Source organism: Equus caballus, chromosome 6, assembly GCF_041296265.1.
Source record: "Equus caballus isolate H_3958 breed thoroughbred chromosome 6, TB-T2T, whole genome shotgun sequence".
Lineage (NCBI taxonomy): Eukaryota > Metazoa > Chordata > Mammalia > Perissodactyla > Equidae > Equus > Equus caballus.
In genome coordinates, this window is record NC_091689.1 from 92,348,188 (window position 1) to 92,365,227 (window position 17,040).

At 41.8% G+C, this 17,040-nt stretch overlaps 1 protein-coding gene and 1 long non-coding RNA gene across 3 annotated transcripts in view; both read right to left on the reverse strand.

The window, feature by feature from the left end:
- PPM1H (protein phosphatase, Mg2+/Mn2+ dependent 1H) overlaps positions 1-17,040 on the reverse strand; it is a 231,100-nt gene that overhangs the window by 154,750 nt on the left and 59,310 nt on the right. The window lies entirely within an intron of this gene.
- Positions 6,605-7,765, reverse strand: LOC138924850 (uncharacterized). The gene is made up of 3 exons (XR_011440168.1): positions 7,661-7,765; positions 7,479-7,563; positions 6,605-6,731 (listed from the first exon to the last, which is right to left on the reverse strand). It is a non-coding gene; the product is annotated as an uncharacterized lncRNA (long non-coding RNA).

A 17,040-nucleotide genomic window follows, 5' to 3' on the forward strand; every position in this document is an offset into this window, starting at 1 on the left:
CCTGTGGGTTACAGAGGCAGTGCTGTTACACACAATGCCCTCTGCTTTGGATGATCCCCCCTCCTCCTGGCTGACAGATGCCCCCGGTCCTCCAACCCTCGTCTCAAGGCTGCTTCACATGCACTTCTTTATCACAGTTCTTAAACAATGCATTGTAACCACTAAGGACTGCAGTGGTTACACTGATGGAAATTACCAGAAGCTTGGGTGGCTTCCTACCTCTGCCACTTACTAGTTGTGCAACTTTGGGAAGTTAATTAACCTTTCTAAAACTCAGTTTCTCTAGCTATAAAATTGGGCTACTATGTAGATTAAGAGAATGAATGAGTGTAAAGTGCTTAGCAAAGACCTGGCAGACACGTTTTATTTGTCCAGACCCGCTTTCTTGCAGACGTTATCTTTCCCTCCTGCACTCCTCCATCCCACCCATATAGGTGTTCCCTGGCCATAGTTGATTTGTCTAGGGATGGCCACCTGACTCTAGTTGAGCCAATTAGGGCCCCTCCACGGAAAATGAAAGAAAGGCAGGGGGACAGAAAGGAGAGACAAAGGAGAAATGAAGTAGAACACGTAAGAGAAGAGTACACATTAGAAGTGAAGAGACTCAATGGAGTCTGAGTCCCTAGTTCCAGCTGTTCCCAAGACCCGTATATCCTCGGAATGTCTGGGTAACCCAAATGTCCTATGATAAATTCCCCCGGGGTGGCTGTCCATCGCAAATTAAGGAGTATAACAACACCCAAGTCTCATACACATTCATTTGTACTATTACCATAGTAAGTAGTAAGGCCCCTGAAGGCAGAGGCAGAATTCTGCTTGATTTGCATTCTCAGAGACTCGTGCAGTGCCCGATATATAGCAGGCCGTCAAATATCAACTGAATGAAAGGTTTGTTGACTTCAGGGGAGAAAGAGTACTTGGGGTTAAAATTCTTATCAGACGCTCAAGAATCTCTAGATACCTGTCCTAAGCAGTAAACGAGAAACAAAAAAAGTAGTTAAATATTGACAGTTACAACCAGAAAGAGGCACTGAGATACACTTCTGAGGGCCACTGGCCAGGTGTATTTCAGTCCCCTGAATGTCTTTGACTTGTTATCATTTGAGCTAACTGAAGCTTATTGGGAGGATTAAAAAAAAAGCTGTATTATACAAATAAATGCTCAACTAATGTAGAAAACTATTCCTCAAGTTTACCATTGGGAGGCAGTGGCATGTTCAGTTAGTGGAAATTTAGCACCTGAGGAGAACTAATCACCACCCCCAGCCGTGACCCTGGGGTGTGGGGACTTAGATAAGTCTCAGAAATCGGTGGAAATTCCACAGACTCAAAATGAGCTAACTGTTTACCTTCCTTACTGCATTTCCATCTAGAGATTAAAATAGATCTCATTGTTCCAGAATCCTGGCTGTAGTAATAAATAGGCTCTAAGCAGCGCAGAACAAATTTTAATAGCGGAACCAGGAGCATGAGAGGGGAAACCAGGAGGAAGAATTTTTCTTCATAAAAAGGGCCACGAGGATAATTTCATTTCAATACATTTCTAAACTGCATATATTTTGGTATGCTGGTTGCAACATATCCTTTCATTGACACGAAGTATGAGTTAATCAGTAAATAATGAAAGTAGCACAAAATTCTTACATCCCACATTTTCAAAATACTTTCTAACTTACTAATGCATTCCTAAAGGGCATTAGTCCAAAAGTTTGTGAATAAGACAACTGATTAACTTTATACACATTTTGACCAAAACAACAATAGACCCACTTACAGGCTTACCTCGAAATTTTACTAAACCCTAACCTAATGAAGCATGATACCCAATGCTGACAAACGCCACTGATGACACTGTTTCTAGGGAAAAGTACATTTAGAATTCCAAATTGTTGTTTATAATGGTTCTCAAACTTTTGTGTGCCTACGAGTCACCTGGAGAACTTCTTAAAAAGCATGGCTTTCTGGGTTGCACTCTCAGAGATTCTGATTCAGTAGATTTGAGGCAGGACCTGAGAAGAGCTCCTAAGTGGTGGTATAATGACACTGAGTGGCACTGGCCTGGGTGAAACACAGTCCCTTTGATTTAAGCCGAGGACTAGAAATCCCCCTCAGTGAGCTACAGAATAGTATGAGACACTGCTAGTTTATAGGCCACTGGTGCTGGTTAGCACTGCTCGTGTCAGAAGCTCAGGAGGCTTCTAGAGATGGAAACGGGGATCCTGGGGACACCGGGGTTATGGTGGCAGGAGTGTGAACCTGAGGGAGGTCAGTCACTGTGGGTGGCAGGAGCTTGACCGGGGCAGTGGGGATTCCCAATAAAGGAGCTGAGAATAGGAATCTGGGCAGGGCTTTATGGGGTCACGAGCTGCAGGGGACAGGAGTCTGAAGCAGTGGTGGCTGACAGTCTGCCACACCAGACTCATGTTAGGAAATGGTTGGCAGTAAAAAAGAAATGACAAGAGGAGGTGGGGGAGGGAAAGGCAATACCCAGGAAGCTTGTTTCCAACGGCAGAAGTAGCTGCAGCAAAAACGGGTGAAGGCATTCTGCTGAGCCTCTCGAACCTGGAAGGTGAATTAACCATCTGGGGCAACTATTGTCATATCAAAGATGATTATACACTATCTATATTCCAAATTATTAACTACAAAATACTTTTTACTATTAAGAAAAATGACTGATATGACACTTGTCAATACTTTATAACTTAATTGCACGTTATCTCACTTAAGCCTCCCAATGATAAGGTAGATAGGAGAGGTATTATTTGTCCCATTTTATAAAAATTGAATCCAGAAAGTTGACTAACTTGGGTTCCGATAGCTACTGAGTGGCAAAGCTGGATTCAGATCCCCACCTGATTCCAAAGTCTATCTCCACCAGCATCCTACATGGCAGGGAAAGGAAGCTGAGAAGGTGCAGATCCAGAAGGAAAACCCGGGGTCTCCTGGTACCAGAGAAGTCAAGGGGGTGAGGAGTTAGGAAGGGAAAGGGTCAGACGCCAAGAAAAGGTCAAGCGTCTACTAGATCATGCCATTAAAGGTTGTCAGTGGCCACTGGTAAGGACTAAAAAGTCCCAAATACTAAAATACTCTCCCCTCCCAGAGAAAGGAAAGTTTTAAGGTGGTGAAATGCACTAAGTCTGAGACTGAGTGTACTAGTTTCCACAGAAGTGTTTCACTCGTCTGCTTGCTTTTATGAATAAGGGAAAAAACTTAGAGTAGCATCCATACCTCTCCATACTCAAGACCTTAGCTCTAGTCCAAAGGTGACACATTAAACAAGTGCTCTAAAACACTCACAAACTCCTAAAAATTCCAGTAGCAATCCACAGAGTCACTGGGCAACAATTGCTCCAAACCCCAAAGCCGGACAGACATCTCAAAAGTTTAATGTACATGTTTTCATAGTCAAAGGTTTATTAATAATTTACAGTTTAAACTTCCATATTTTAAAACTCACATAACCTCTGGTAAACAGAGATTTTAATATTTCACGAATAGAAGCTTTTGGTTGTTTTAAAAAAAACTATATCATTAATGTGATCTCCAGGATATATAGTAAATGGAAGAAAGCAATATTACACTGTCTTTTTATAACAAAAGCAAAGAACACAGGCACATATGCAAATGAAAACACTGAAAGAATACTAGAAACTAATAAAAACAGATGCCTATAGGAGTTATGTGTCGGAGGGACAGAATGAAGAAAAACTGGAACTAGACTTTTCTAAGTATGCCTATCTTTTTAAAAAAACAATTTTGACTTTTGAAAATTAAATCAAAAATGAAAAAATGCACACTCCATAGTTGAAAACAAACTCAAACTGTATGTTAAATTAGTAATCTAATCATACAGGTTATGGCAAGTGACTTTTGAAGAAGTGTGAGATATAATCTAAAGAGACAAAAATTTCAAAAAAATCTCAAAATTTGCTCAGTGGCTTTACTGTTAGCAGAAATTTTGAAATATGTCATGTAAAGTATTAGGATATAGGAAACATCAATGTTCATAAGACTAGATTTTTTTTAGCATTAGACAATAAATATAAATTAAATCCACATTAAGAAAAACCTTGTCATGTTCAATCTGAGTTGGAAATATCAACAGAAACTCAATTGTTGAAATGCATATGTTTCATGACTGTCCACTGAAAGGGTCTGGAAACGACCCCACAGCAGTGTGAGCAGTTCAAGCGTCCAGACCTTGGTTTGTATATTCCATTCCTCAGTGAAAGAAGCCAGCCCTCCTTGGGGAAAAGCCTGGTTCCCAATATGGGACAGCAAAAGTACAAGATGAATCAGGGGCAGATTTTGGGGCCAGAAAACAAAGAAGCATTCAAAGATAATATGGCATTTCAGAAAGACACAGGAGTATGATTGAAGGGGCTATAACTGGTTAAATCTGAGATAATTTGAGCATCAAAAAAAATTAAACTAGGGGCCAGCCCCATGGCATAGTGGTTAAGTTAGGCATGATCCACTTCAACAACCTGGGTTTGCCAGTTCAGATCCCAGGCATGGACCTATACCATACATCAGCCATGCTGTGGCGGCAACCCACAAATAGAGTGGAGGAAGAGTGGCACAGATGTTAGCTTAGGGCTAAGCTTCCTCAAACAAATAAAAGAGGAAGATTTCCAAAAGATGTTAGCTTGGGGATAATCTTCCTCAGCAAAAAAGAAAAATAAAAAACAAACATGCTGTGGTAGGCATCCCACATATAAAGTAGAGGAAGATGGGCATGGATGTTAGCTCAGGGCCAGTCTTCCTCAGAAAAAAAAAAAAGAGGAGGATTGGCAGTAGTTAGCTCACGGCTAATCTTCCTCAAAAAAAAAATAAAAATAAAAAAATAAGCAAACAGATTTTTGCATAGATAAATATTCTGAAATCCACAGTGATAGTTAAGAAGAGAAATTAAAAAAACTAAATTGCTGTCACTGGAAGTGACTATTACACTAGCTATTTATTCTGAAGATCAAAAATTAAAGGGAAGTGGGGCTGGCCCAGTAGCACAGTGATTAAGTTCATGCACTCTGCTTCAGTGGCCCGGGGTTCGCCGGTTCGGATCCCGGGTGTGGACATGGCACCGCTTATCAGGCCATGCTGTGGCAGGCCTCCCACATATAAAAGAGAGGAAGATGGGCACAGATGTTAGTTCAGGGCCAATCTTCCTCAGCAAAAAGAGGAGGATTGGTGGCAGGTGTCAGCTCAAGAAAAAAAAAGAAAGAAAAAGAAAAGAAAATTAAAGGATAGAAATTAAATGAGGACTTGTCTTTTGAAGGAAGAACTGTAGTTCACCCCTAGTTAATAAAGACAGACCCTTCTTTACAGAAAATGCCATAAAGTACAGAGAAGAATTAATAATTAGAAAACAATCACTTGAATAGAAACTCAGTTGTTGAAACGTATATATTTCATGACTCTGTCCACTGAAAGGGTCTGCAAACAACGACCCCACGCTAGTGTGAGCAGTTCAATATAACTGGTTTGGGCAAAGATCATCCATGGATGCTAAAACCCTTAGGTGAAAGATTATCGGCAAAAGGATATTCCCATAGTACCAGAGTGTTGCCTCACAGAATACAGGCTGATTTTATGGGCATAAACTAACCTTCACAAGGGAAAGACATGATGATCGTCACTTTGACCAAACGATCAAACATTCAGCCTATGCGTGGGATGATGTGACATTATATGGCTCCTGGTGTAATGCAATAGGCAGTACACAGCATCACCTATAAAGTATTCTTCCCCACCTAACCAAGGCTTTAGGCATAAATTCCAGGTTATGGGAAACAAAAGGGACAAAGGTTAAACATCTGTTATGTGATGTGTGTTAAACATCACAAGGAAACAACCAAAATGTGGGATATTCTGGAGACAATTGGTTTGGTTTCTTCAAAAAGTCCACCCAATAATAAAAAGGCCACAGAGGACATTTCTGGGTTAGCAAGAAATATGTAAATGTGGACTACATGCTCGATACTTCTGCATTAATGGGGAAGCTCTTGGTGCTAAGAATGGTTTTGAGCTTAGGTTAGAGAATTACGCTTGTTCTTAGGAGATTCAAACTGAAATATTCAAGGATGAGAAGTTTTTAAAAGATTCAGAGAAAAATTGTATATATATATATATAGAGAGAGAAAGCAAACTAGCAAAATGTTAATAAATTGTGAAGCTAGGTATAAAGCATTCAGGTATTCATTGAATTATTCAACATTTCTGTACGTTTGTAATATTTATTAGAATAAAAATTTGAGAAAAGAATCTATATCTTGCTTCAACTTCCTGAGGAAATGAAACTTTTCACAAATGCATACAATAAAATGGTAAAAAAAATAAATAAATATGTAAAACTCAAGATCAAGGAAAAAAGAATAAAATGAAAGATCAAGGATGGGAGGAGTTTAAATGCCCATATAATCTGACCATAGTTCAAACACAAAAATTCAGCCTCAAATGTAGCTAACAGTTTCCTGGCTGCACACCATAAAGGGAACCATGGTCACCGTCACAGTTTTCCATCATCCACAGGTCAAGTTATGAGTGCTGTAGGGAAACCAGAGCTGGTTCAGGGGAAATTTCTTCGCCCATAGTTCTGCTTACGGGGAAGACTCGCTGACAAGGCGGACGTGCTCATCATCGCTCCCACGATAAACGCGAGGGGAAGGGAGGCTACTCTTCCTCCGTCTCTCCGTATAACCCAAGGTGTGGCTCCAAAGTCAAGTGCACTGAAAGGGGAGAGTGGAAGGCAGGGATGAGGAATAAGGAAAAAGTTCAGAGTATTGACAGAAATGGACAGGCTGTACGCCATTCAAACTAACTTCTATAAATGCCATTTGGTCCAGAAGGACTTTAGATAAAAAGCTGGGCAGCAAACCAACAGAAATATTGAACAAGCACAACAACAACAATTTCATTTTCTGTTTGTTGCTTATCGAAGGAAAACTGATTTTCGAATGCTGTATCTTAGTGTTACATTGTGGCAAGTGCATAGGACTAAGTCTTCCGGAAAAACTAGTTAGCCCAGGCGACTCTCACCCTCATGAATGGTCACCCCTCCTCCACAGGGCCAGAGTTTTCTAAGAACTACTCTGGTCTGCTGCAACCCAGGAATGATCTAGATTCTAGAAAATCCTAAAGTTCAATGATAAAAAGCAATGTACTCCAAACTTTGATCATTCTCCGTAAGCTTTGCAATTTTTGCCTTCTCCACATACCACTTTTATTACCTGGGGTGATAGGGAGAAGGAGCGACCTTAGTCAAGTTACTTCCAGCTTAGTTTCTCCACCTAAAAATGAGGATGCTTTAGCACTTAACTTCTTGGTGTTATGAAGATTAAATGAGTTTTACACCAACCTGTGAAAGCCTGGCATGCTGTAAGACCTGTAGAAACATTTTCACAATCCATTTACATTTAAGGGAGACTCATCCTCGGGAATAACCGTGCCATTACAGGCACCATGTGGAAACTTACTTTCATCTAACCGACATTGAGATAATGTGCCTCCTAAATCATGTTGTTTCCATTAGAAATGGGTAAATGTTGGTCTTTTTCTCTTCTGAAAGGCAGAAAAATAAAAATTTTTAAAGTATGTGGTTTGGGGAAGGAAGGGGGAGAAGAACCAAGTCTTCTAATGGTCAAGAGACGATTCCTACCATCCTGACCCTCCTTCACAAGGCAGGTTCTGCACGAGCTTCAGGGATCAGGCATCTGCTGAGCAAATGGAGCGTCATCTAAACTAGTCACCATCCAGCCAACTGCAGAAGAAAGGTCGATCAAAGCCATGTGTTAGGACATTCCTGAAAAATCTCCCCACAGGATAGAGAATATACTGATTCAAGTCAATGTCAGAGTAGGCAGGCCTAAAGTGAGGGTGACCAGCTGTCCTGGGTTTTAGCACTCCAAGTCCTGCCTTTTCCCGTAAACTCAATGGTTCAGGGACTCCCTAAACCTGCTTGCTCTTGCTGTAAAATATGGGCCCAAGAACAGAGACTGGTGATTTTTTAAGTTGGAAACCAGCATAGATCTTAGACAGAATGTCCAACAAACTACTGGACCCGAGGTTGGAGAAGGCAGAAATGGGGGAGGCTGTACCTCAGTGAGGATCATCTCCGAGGTAATGAGCAGAAACGGGTTATCATGGCACAAAGCCCAAGAATCAGATCAGACGTGGAAGACTGTGTGGGCAAAAGTGCTGAGGTTTTAATGAGCAGTGAGAAAAGATGGCTTCCTAGGACCCAACATTCAAAGGCCAATTTGCGACATTTGGGCCCAAGACCTCGGGTCCCTGAGATTTCAAAGCCGTGAGAATCCGACCTTCCAGATAATGGGCAGAAAGAATTTTCCATCAAAGTACCCAAGTTATCCCAGGCCTGTGAGGGACTGTCAAGTCAGAGTTAGCAACTGAGTCATATTTGCCTGTTTCATGGCATGCCTGGTGATGTTTTACTGGATTCTAGACACTCTGAATTTTACCTGTTGAGTATTGGATATTTTTATATACCTATAAATATTCTTGAGGCTTATTCTGGGATATAGTTACTTGTTAAGTGTTTGAGCCTTTGGGGTTTTCCTTTTAAGATTTGTTAGGCAGGACCAGAGTGTGTTTAGTCTAGGGCTAATTATTCCCTGCTATCAAGGCAAGATGCTTCTGAGTACTCTACCCAATGCCCTGCAAATGATGCCATTTTCCAGTCTGGCTGATGGGGACAGGCACTATTCTTGGCTCTGTCGGAGCACTGGGTACTGTCCCCTCTCCTCCTTTCGGGTGGCTTCTTTTCCAGGCTCAGCTTGTTTCCTTACATGAATGAGCTGATCAGAAATACATTGAATACTTGAAGGGGACTCCCCTGCAGATCTCTGGAACTCTCTCTGTGCAGCTGTGTCCTCTTCAGTATGCTGTTCTGTGAAATCTCGCCTCCTTGGTCTCCTCAACGTCCAGCTCCTTCTCTTTGGCTCACGGAGTTTGCTTGGTTCCTCCTGGTTTCCCATCTCTCAAAGCTGAGATAATTGTACAGCTCTGCCTCATTTGTTTCCATCTCTCAGAGGACGGGAACATTTTGTTGCCTGATGCCCAGTGTCCCCAAAACCATTGTTTCATATATTTGGTTTGTCTTTGTTTATTTGAGGTAAGAGGGTAAACCTGATCCTTGTTACTCCATCTTGGTTAGATGTCGAAATATCCCAGGCTCACTTTCAAGAGGGAATCTTTGTCAACAATTTTAGAATGAATCAATGCCAAATAGAGTGTGACACTGTATCTGGCATTGCACTGAAAATTATACTTTAGAAAGTGAAGCAATACCTACATCAAGAAATGGCCTGGGAGATCCCAAGTGCTGGAGAGGTCCTACAGCTTTACAGGTTACCATGCACACGGTTATTCCTCACAACAATCTATTTCACCTCCACAGCTATGCTAAGCTATGCACACAGTGAGCGCAGGGAGGGGGTATAGGGTAAGAGTGGAGAAAGAAGGAGAAGCGGTGTCTAATTTAGCACAGCAGCCCTAGCACCTGACAAAAGGGCTTGCACAAAGACAGCACTCAAATATGTAAGAAAGAAGTGAATGAAAGGATGAGACTGCTTCGAGAAACTAAACACATATAATACAAACTCCTTTTAGTTGCCCCAAGGCACCTTGGATGAAATGCACAACTTCCTTTCTTTTCTTGGTTTGATTAAGAGCAAAGGGCAGAATGGTGGTTGGTGTTCAGTGGGAGCAAAGACAACCAACCAGTGTTTGCAGCTGTTACCCAGAGAACCCTTATTGTTTTAAAAACACTTATTTCATTACTGTACTTGTCCCCATAATAGGTAAGACTATAAATCACCCCGAAAAAGATAAAATCTATTCATAAAAGAGCCTCACAAGCCTTTTTATAAATGAGTCCAAATTGAAAAGTCTCTTGAGGCTTCACGGCGATGCCTCAAGAACACAGATCCAGCCATTTTTGGTCTAGGTTCAATGCCCATTGCATGCCAAGGCTTTTTTTTTTTTTTTTTTGAGGAAGATTAGCCCTGAGCTAACTACTGCCAATCCCCCTCTTTTTGCTGAGGAAGACTGGCCTTGAGCTAACATCCGTGCCCATCTTCCTCTACTTTATATGTGGGACGCCTACCACAGCATGGCTTTTGCCAGGTGGTGCCATGTCCGCACCCGGGATCGGAACCTGCGAACCCCAGGCGGCTGAAGCAGAACGTGCGAACTTAATTCCTGCGCCACCAGGCCGGCCCCATCAAGCCTTCTTTTTTTTTTAAAGTCCTTTATGCTGACATTCAGACTCATTTTGTTACGTTGCTGCCATTAAAGGGCCTCCCCAACCACCTCATTTCCAAATTAGACCACCTGCGCTTGCTCCTTGTACTTTCCCTCACACCCCTCCAAACTCGATACAAGACACTGATTATACTGTACATACTACACCTTATTATTCTTATGTGAAGGCATGCTTAGCTCCCTTGATGAGGACTTCACAAGGGCAGGCACACAACCAGCAGGGCCCTTTGCATAAACTACGTGTTCACATAATGATTATTGAATGTATACACCCTCACCCACTTGAGTTTTCAAACTCCTTTTTTGGCTCTCCTTTGACCCTTTAAAAAAAAAAATAAGTCCCAGTATGCATTTGCTATAGATCCCCAAATGGTCCATTTATCGTTCATTGAAAAGAATTTTATCAATCTTTTAAATCAATTATCAAAGTAAAAAAATAGTACAAGGAAGAGCATATTCGCAAGTTCCCACATTTTAGAAAAGTTTTTACTCTTCCAAAGTTATGTCATATATTCAGATATCACAGATAGAAACAGGTCTGTGCTTTTCCTCCCTATCCACGTATTAAGCACAATAAATCCTCTATCAACAGTCTTTGTAGAATCTTATGTACGGCATTCACCAGGGCACTGTTTTTATTCAACAGAATTTGCATTACATCAACTTTAACAAAATCAATGGTAAAGGAGTGAGGGGAAATACGCTATGTTTCATATGTGGAACCACATTGTATTTATCATACAATTAGCGATGTTTTAAATAAAATGCCATTTATTGTATAAACATGAGAGGTAATGATTATGTAAAGCAGTGTTTCTCAATCTTTTCACTACTGCTTCCCCAGGGAGGAAAATTAAATTAAAATCCTTCCTCGCAAGAGAAATTAAATACTAAGGAAAAAGACTTTGCGGGTAGAGTGGAGCTTTGGAGGGTCACAAGCCACTGTCACAGCCAAGACTTTTTTGCTCCCTAGAACCAATTTTTGCACACTCAGTGGCTTTATCACGCCCACCTCCAATGCATGACATTAACCAGTATGCTTTAACACTAAAACACTCAAAGTTTTGGCAACAGAAACAACGCTCAGCAATCAAGCAAATTTAATATGCTCCATCTGATAAATCAAAGTGTTACAACGATGAGTCCGTGAACGTTTTCAATACTCTCTCACTTTCTTCAAGGCCTATTTAAAACCCCTTCAAAAAACTTTCTCCCAGGTCTTCTCCCAATTAGCCCCAGAGAATCTCATCTGTCCTTCTCAGTGATTTCCTGTCTTTCAGGGGCTCCCAGAACCCACCTTGTGTTATAATTACCTTCTCAGTCATCTTTCTATCAAAATTTCTGTCTATTAAATAGACAAGAGCCCAAGGGGTAAGAACTCAGTATGACTCATCTTCGGGCTCCCCATGGGACGTGGCCTAGAGACTGGTATACAGACACAAAAGAATACATTTTGTTGTTATTAGAGGCACCCATGGGGACCCAGCAGGCCCCTTGCCTGGAGCTTCTTGCACAGCTGGCTTAAGTGGCTAACGTGTGCTCATTTATCAACCCTGGCATGTGTAATTATGAACCAGAAAAGCTTTTTCTGTACATTTGTTTTCCATAATTGACTGCACAACATTCCTTATAAAAGTTTGCTTTCCAGCAACCACCTGCAAACACGCACACTCTCTCCCCCGCTGCCCCCACGCGCACCGCGCAGCGAGCCTGGGTGAGGCGCCATTCCTGTGGTTTCCAGCCAGGTCTGCCCACACTCGGAAAGCTGTCCTCTAATTTTTCTAGTCAGATTTGCTCTGTGTCTGTTACTCAGTTGCAAGGCAATGTAAAATGGTGTTGATCTAAATCTGAAGGTCTTAAACAAATAAGAAGAGAAGGGTGAACATTACTATATAATTCATTGCTTGCTGACCGTTTTATTCCCCAGCAATAACGCCTTCATAATTTAACAGCTTTGGTGAAATAGAGGAGCTTTAAATACCCTTCATCCTCTGCCAGACAGGGAAGATGAGCAGTTAAGAGGGTACAAAATATTTTTTTCATTAATAGAATTTCCAAGAGAATATAATCAAAAGCCAGTTTAAGAATTTCATGTCTTCTTTACCTCTAATCTTCACACATAAAATGGTACCATTAATTTCTCATAATTCGCCTCAAATTATGTCCAAACACAAATTAGCTAAAATTTTATAAAGTCAAAAGCTAAGTTAGTAGCAGCAAGCTGATAATTATCATAGTGGGAAATAACCAATTCCCTAACCTGGTACAGTCATCTCGCTTCAATAGCAGCAGCAAATGAGATCCCTGGAAGGGATACCGGAGGTGTCTCTTAGGAAGTGACTTTATCAGGAAACAAGCCTCGAGGAAGCATGTGATCTTCAATTCCAGTTCCTCATTAACATTCACCCAGAAAACACGAGGGGAAGGGGTATAAAAAGCAAGGTCAGCTCTCCAAATACATGCCGGTCACCAGCCCACAACTGGCACTGGAATCAGTGATTTGCTCAAATTTCTGTCTGCCGTCCTACTCTACAGGTAAACTAAGACACTCGGGCGTCTATTTTCAAAATGAGCCCTGCAGAGACTTGCATTTTAAACAGCCTGATGCATTGTCTTTAATAACAGCACTTGCCACATTTTGGAGGAAGTTAACTGTCTCAGCAAATGACAGAAAATGATCCTTTCACATCTGCAGCTAGTAATCCAAGCTCTGAATAGCTGCTCATTCACATTAGCCCAGTAATGGCCTCATTCCTCTTTCCAATCCTCACTGCCCATTGTCTTATGGAACGATCACAGATGAAAAGCCTTCAACACCTTGCATTCAGCAATCTCAAGTTAGGAAGTAGATCACGTGAATGAGGAGAAACAAAGCTCTCATCTGACACCAAGCTTGGCACCAGGCCCTTCAAACCCAAGAGACAAGTGCCCCCCCCCCCCCCCATCACGGCTTCGGGGGCCTTCTGGCTAGGATTTCCTCCATAGGCTTCTTTTTCACTTCTCAAATGACATTCAAAAGTGAGAAGGCAGAATTAAAAAGGAATAAAGCACGCGCTAACAGAGATCTTCAGAAACACAAGAGGCTGAAGGAGAAAGATGCAGGTATGTGTCGGCCCTTTGGGGAGCTGGGGTGGGGGTGTTGAAAGGAACCAACAATTGAAACCTTTGAAAGTATTCCTTACAAGGCTAAAATCCTTCATAAATATTCATCATAAAACCCAAGAAACTAACAAAACAGTTACACAGTTCAATGTCACGTAAATTGATGACTATGGAAAATTAGAGCTGGGACTCTGGAAATGATCTGCATGAACTGTTTCAATTTTCAGATGAGGAAACTGAATTTACAGAAAATTTTCCCAGTTGTTCAAGGTCACATGGTGGTAACCCTGATTATGAAGTTCTGAATCTCTGCCTAATGCTGTTCTTACAACTTGCTGTTGAAAGGTACGGCAGGCCCCACGCTCCTCCGAAATGCAAAGGTTAAATTTACAACCAAACCATAACCTCTACTTCTAAAAGGATCCTGTTCCAATATCTTCTCCAATTTACAGCAGTTTGAATTGTTGCTATTCGGCTTCCTGGCCATGACAACAGCGAGTGTGAACATGGAGGTGGGAAAACGGAATAGCACCACCTCTTCTGGTTATTGAGTGTTTTATCATTTACCGGGTACTTCCACATACATCACCTCAATTAACAGTCCAACAACCCAGCGAGGCAGGAAGAGTGGTTATTTACACCTCCATTTCCCAGGTAAGAAAACTGTATCTCAGGCCTACCTCATGACAGCAAAATACAATATGAATAAGACGACACTGGAAATTTACTAAGACAGGCAGAGGGGTTTATGGAGAACAGCATCGACTTAAAAATCAAACGAGACTAGTTTAAAACTCCACCTTTCCTTTTACTAGCAAAACAAGCCATGAATTTCATTTCTCTCCCCTGTGAACTGGGGCTTCTCTAGCCGCCTTCCTTCCAGGCTGTTATAAGGATTAGACAGAACTTTCGCAAAGTGCCTGGGACGGCCCTGAAGGCCCCTCTCATTACAAAGCACTGAAATGAAACATTCTAACAAATTATAAGTTTCAAGTCATGGAAACTGTAACTAGATAATGTAACTTTCATTTAAACTACACAACCTTCAGCCCCAGAGTTGACAACAGCTAATTAGCTACAGCTGACACGTGTGGCTTCCCCTTCTCTGCTTCTTCAACTGTCTCTTGCTGCATGGACTTTGTGATGACTTTTTGCAAGTTGCTTTCTCCTTCTCCCCAGCACATTACACACTGTGTGTATTCAAATACATATCGTATTTCTCTCCATTTCACACGGACTAGTAAATATTTTAATTCCAGAAGAGAAACCACATGGTCGTAGAGAAATAGGCAGATGAGGAAGCGAACCCTCACTGCTAAGACTTCCTGGAAGGGAGGTCTCATGTTCCTTAGAGCAGGGCAAAGACCCAAACGCTTCCTGGGCCAGAACGATGACATCTAGGGGCACACGGGTGCTTGTGAAGAGCAGGTGCCCCTCTAAAGGGGGCAGCCTGAACCCAGCTACAGCTGATTACAGGAATATGGCTCAGTATGGCCAAGTCTCCCGGCATTTTAAGAGAAGCCAAGAATCTATAGTGTGGAAAACTTTGAGATTTTGAAAACATGGTGTGAGCCAAATAAAATGCACTTAGGAGCAAGTTCAGGCCATGGGTCACCAACTTTTCCAAATGTTGCCTTTAAGTCCTTCTGAGATACAGTGTATACCAAACTGCGGAGAAACCCTGCTCCAGAGTTTTCTACCTGGAAAGGTGGTCAGAGAGCAACGATCATGAAAGGCCTAGCCTGGGCTGCTGAGATAAAAAGGATGAAATCTTAGACAGAATCCACTGGAGGTCAGGCAGATCAAGAAATCAAGGGTGAGGCTATCAGATGGCCACCGGCCATGCATGCTGCACCCCTTGGGGAGGGAGGGGCTCTCTGGTCAGGGAGCGAGAGTGATGAGAAGGAAGAGTTACCGGTTGGAAGACCAGAACTTTGAGAGATGTTTTTGCACAAAAGCACAGATATAAGGGCTTCTGACTTCCTATCAGTGCTCTGCTCTAAGCAAACATGAATGTTTAAGGGAGGTAAATTGACATGAACACTCTGAGCCCCAGACCCAAGACGTGAAGGCTTTCAGATCCCTGAATGATGGATGACCTTCAGGCCTCTTTCGAAGATCTTGTTTCTGATGAAACAACTCACGCCTTTTGAAATATCATTTCTGTAAGGGGAAAATCAAAAGGAACCTGGAATAAAAAGAAATGTAAAAAACCTCAGTGAGCAAGCTTGACATACAGCTTTATAAATATGTACAGACAGCTACCTTCCCTGAAGAAATAAATCTAGTGGTAGTAAAGAAAGTCAGCCACTTTAGTACTTTCTTTAGAAACATATGACTCACGGAATAGTCAACTTTAAGAAGTGTGCTGAGAAAATCCATTAGTCAGAGATTTCAACCACTCTCTCCTATATAAAAGGTGGAGTCACAAAAAAGCACCAATTTATCCCTTATTGTTTAACACACATTTCAATCTTCTGAAAGTGCTTCAGTGAAAATTCAACAGTCTTCTTAATGAAGACTTTTTGTTCTCCAAGGTAGAATAGTATCATACAACTCCAAGAATTACTCAAAGCTTTACATTTAACGAAATTCTATTACACAAAATGGATTTCACCTACACAGCTGTTTAAATAATTATAACTTCAACCACCCCCTGTTGTTCACATATGTGGACTTTATAACCCAAATATTCCTATTCAGAAATATTCATCTAAAATGTGACGGGGTTTTGATTCTGTGGCTAAATTGCTGATTCTATGCATTCCATTTCTTAGAGGCGAAATCTCAACCGATGCACTTTCATACTTACAGAAATGTATCCATTCCAGGAACATTCTCCAAAAGAAAACAAGCATGGAAATGATATTGTCGTCCTCTAGAAACCTAACTTTGGAAATTTTTAGATTTGCTTAAGTAAAAATTAATCTGGCACTATAGGATCATTGCTCCTGTTGTTGTTGTAAGCCGCAGCTTCAGTCAAAGTGAATGAAAAGGGAGAACTGAGATTGGGGAAAACAGACAGACAGTTCTAAAGCTGGGAAAGTTTAGGGATATTCTCTTCTTTGGCAGAGCTAGGAAACAGAGTCACAGACGATAACAAAGGTCATTGCCCAATTAGCCAACAGAATTCAGGGATCCTAAATTCATTCCCAAAGCTTTTGCCCCTCTCGAGCCTCCTGGTAGAAACTGACAGCATACACCTCACTGTGGGACACAAGGGCCTTTTCTCACTCTTCATGCGCGTCGATGCTATGATCTCATTTTCCGCACTCACCTTAGTGTAGGGCAGTGGTTCTATTACAGGGGACATTTAGCGATGTCTGGAGACATTCTGGACCCGACCTGTCCTTGACCAGCAGTAACTGTTTCATCTATGAGCCATGGAAGAGGATTGGCTAGAGCAGACACAGTAACCACTGGGCCCCAGCTCATTTCATCAATCTCCTCAACTTTCAACTCAGCACGAGAGCTCTTTTTCATCCTGTATTTAGATAAGCCAGAGTTTAAGGTGAATGTCAGAGCCCCCTTCCAAGCAATGTAGTGAGCACGTCGGCTGGGGGAGGGGGTCCCTGGGATACTGAGGGAAAAGTCAAGAGACCTGTGTGAAGCTTTCTCTCTACTTTCTTCTTCCTGCATCCCTTGACCTCAGCA